Below are 3,869 nucleotides of genomic sequence, written 5' to 3' on the forward strand. Positions count from 1 at the left end.
AGCCATTTGCTTTTTCAAACTATGCTTTCCAGGAATAAGCCAGCTGCCTGCTAATGTGAAACATCATCTAGATGGGCCCAGGCCTGCACTAGTGGTAAATAAAACATGTGATCATACCTAGGAAGCTATCAAAGGCTAGTAAGGTCAGGTCTAAAGGACTCAGGTGCTAACTTGAATAGGCTCCCCTGACCAAAGTGGACACAACTTAAGTATAAAAGAGAATAATAACAGCAAGAAATTGAAATTATTTACAATCCATAAATTATAGTGATAGTAAAAAAAATCACCATGACTTAGTCACATTTGGAGGAGGCTGGGGAACAAACTCATTATTTTGAACTGATAAACAAAGGTAAAGAATTGAGCACTTGTGCCACTTTTCCCATATAAATGATAGTCAAACAGTAGACTAAGGGAAATTTTCTCTTTATAGAAGTATTCCAGCTGAAAAATAAAGGATAATTAGTGGAATAATAAAATTATCGCTTTGCAACTTCTAATAGATAAATGAATCAAGGCAATAATCATTGGTGGGTGCCCACATCACAGAAAGACAGACAGTCATACACCACGAGCCTCCTCGTGGAACCCATCACTATCTACAAAGTAGTCTTGCCAAGAAAAAAAAAAAAGGATCGACCCTGGCAGCATCCAGGTGGGACAACCTTCTGGGAATGGGAACACAATGCTAAGTAGACAGCTCTTTCAAAATGTGTTCTTGCCAATAAATGTTGAACTCCAGTCCAATCAAGCCTTTAGATTTCCAGTTTACAGGAAAGCCTGTCTGCCCACATTGCAAGTCCTTCGCTGAGAGGGGATCTGCACAGCACACCTGTAAGTCTACCTCAGCCACTACTGGTACTGCTAGGATCCACAATTTCATGTATGTTCTGAAAGTAACTCCTCTGGGATTCCAGTGGACCACTCTTCCTGCGGGAAACTACAGCCCCCAGTGCTGTAGCTAGTCTTCACTCTTCTCTACTAACCATTTTAGATTCAACTCGCCCTCAGCCTGCATCTCCACTGAGCTGGGTGGCTTACCTGAGGGCTGAGTGGTGTGACCAGGACCCTCATACCTGATAGGTCTAAGTTGCCACTCTCGCCCATTCGCCATCAAACTCGGAAAAGGAGTACCAAGACCCACCCCAGTGGACCACCTGGGGGCAAGCACATCCATCACATTCTTTTAGCCATCTCATCATCCTCTGCAAGTCAGGATCCCCTGACTATCTCCTTTGACCTTGCCACTGATTGCAGTTACAATAATTGCATCCATAAAAATTCAAGATTTGGGAGGATATCAGCCTCAGTGTCTTCGTCCTGGTAGTCAGGGTCCCATTCTTTCCTAACTGGGGCCTTGACCTTGATATGGCAGCCCTACCTTGGTCAGGAGATCTCATCTTTGGAGCTCAGTTACTCTGATGATTATGTCTTGGGCCTGGTCCACCGCTCTCTCAGCCCTCCTGTCGTAGGAGTTGAGAGTTCTCCTGGTTTTCTTGCAAGATAGACTTTGACTCCTGTATCAATCAGCCACTGGATGTGGGCTGCCCTGGGAAGGGGCATGACCTTAGTGAGGTGGCTCTCTGCTCTTGAGGCAACGCTAAGGGGCTGACACCTAAGGCTATGTGCCGGTGGCACTCCCATCAGCCAGGGCAACAAGTCCCTTGAAAGAGCATCTGGGGGAGCATCTCACTGTCCTCCACAGTCCTCTTCCCTTAAGCCTGTTTGGTTTTCCCCTAGATGTAAGTGTGCAGTAAAGAAATATATCTGGACTTTATTGTTTATATTAAATATTTGTTCCTTCAGGCACACAAACTCAACTTACAAATATATGCCTAAGAAATCTCATCACAGAAATGTCACTTTTTTCAACAATTTACTTTTCTTTTCTTTTTTTCTTTGTGGTTCATGCCGCGCGTCTTGCGGGATCTTAGTCCCCCAACTAGGGATTGCACCCAGGCCACCGCAGTGAAAGTACCGAGTCTTAATCCCTGGACCACCAGGGAATTCCCAGCAATTTACTTTTCATTACTATTTTAAAATTTAAACAATTTAAAGGGAATTGGACATAATATAATCAATAATATAATATTATATATTATATATAATATAATGAGTGCATATAGATGTTTAGTATGATTGCCATGTGCTGGGCACACTGAGCACTTAGCTAATGTGTGAGAACAGATTTATTCATTGGATGTTTTTATTAGCCCTTCCGGAATCTTTTCTCATTTAAGAACCCCAATACCCTACCATTTAAAAATCATCCTGAAAGAGCCTCTTCAGAGGATGCAGCACCATCATCCTCACTTGACAGCTTCAGAGTGCTGACATCATCCTTTAAATATAAAGCAATCACTGGATTCAACAGATATGCAAAGCTTGCTCTCTGATAGAGACTTTCAAGATACTTGCAGTGAATGGCAAATCGGTCACACGATCTGCCAGAAACCTAACCCCATGGGCTGACAGCAAGGTGTTTCCCTTGGGAATGTACCCTCCACTTACCTGGAAAAATGCAGCTTCCTCTTAGTGGAGGAGGAAGAAGACAGCTGGCAGGAGGTAGCCATTCTAGACACACCAGCAGCTTAGGCACATCCCACAGAGGGGAGGAGGTTAAAGTTGGGCCAGTGTCCACTTCTGATCGAATTGTCTCTAACCCTGGAGAACGCATGTACACTGTGGAGCATTAGCATGGCTGAATTCGACCTTGGCGGGGTTCTAGGTGAGCAGTGCTGTTTTCAGAGATGGGTGTGTCTACTTACCTTAGGCAGTCATTGTGAGCAACTGGTTAAATGTAGGTCACTGTCTTGATGCTTCTTGGCTTCAGGACCCTCTCTTCCCCACGATGACCCATTGGTCTGCTTAGCTGAGTGTCTTGTGCTGATCATATTGCTTGTCTGTGTAATTCTTCGCCCTCATACTGACACATGTAAGTATGTCAACCATCGTGTATCCAGACTTCCTTCTCTCAACATTCTAACCTCATCTTCCCAGAGCACTTCACCCTTTCTTCTCCCTCTTGCATAAGGGAAAATGCTGTCCCCAGGGTTCCACCTTTTCTACACCTTTGCCACCTGTTCTTCCTGAGGACCTCATAAATGACTGTCAATTTCCTTTTGTCTTAAATGAAGGAGTTGTATTAAAATTATCTCTAACGTTCCTCTTAGCTCTAAAGTTCTGTGATGCTATAACTTTTAATCATTCTTTTGCCCTGACACTCTCCTTATCTGAAACTGTTACTTTCTTAGTTCATGGAATCCTTCGTCGTTGGGGTTATTTTTTAAACCTTCTGACACTGCTTTTCAGGTGGTTTAAGATGTTCACTGACTCCTTGCTACTTCAGAATAATCTTTACTAAGTGAAACATCTGCCCTCAAATCAGACTATTTTTATCCAAATGATGTGTTTCTGCAGCACGCTAATAGGTGCTCCGTATAAAAGGATTTTGTAATCAGATAAATGTTGGGAAAGCCTGGGTTAAATACATTTAAATAGGTTTTCAACTGCAGGACATCTCAGAACCTTTTAGGAACTTTGAAAGGAACCCCTTTCCAAACCTTTTTTCACCCAAACACTGTTTAAAATCTCCTGAGGTACTATTCAGTGAAATACAGGTTGGGGAAAGCTGCCCTATCCTTACCTGAGACATACTCTGTGTTCTAATCTAGAAACGTATTTAAACTAATAAAGGAGAAAAAGGATAGCTTTTGAGATTTTTTCTCTTTGCCTTTCTTTGCCTGATCTGAAGCAGGAGTCTCATCCAGACCATGTCTCTGGATGCTTCTTCCAAGTGCTGCTCTTTTATTTAATCTGTTGGAACTAAATCTATGACCAGAGGTAGAGATGGGGGGGGGGGGGCGGGA

This window comes from Lipotes vexillifer, unplaced genomic scaffold (genome assembly GCF_000442215.2).
Source record: "Lipotes vexillifer unplaced genomic scaffold, Lipotes_vexillifer_v1.1 scaffold1306, whole genome shotgun sequence".
NCBI classification, from domain to species: domain Eukaryota; kingdom Metazoa; phylum Chordata; class Mammalia; order Artiodactyla; family Lipotidae; genus Lipotes; species Lipotes vexillifer.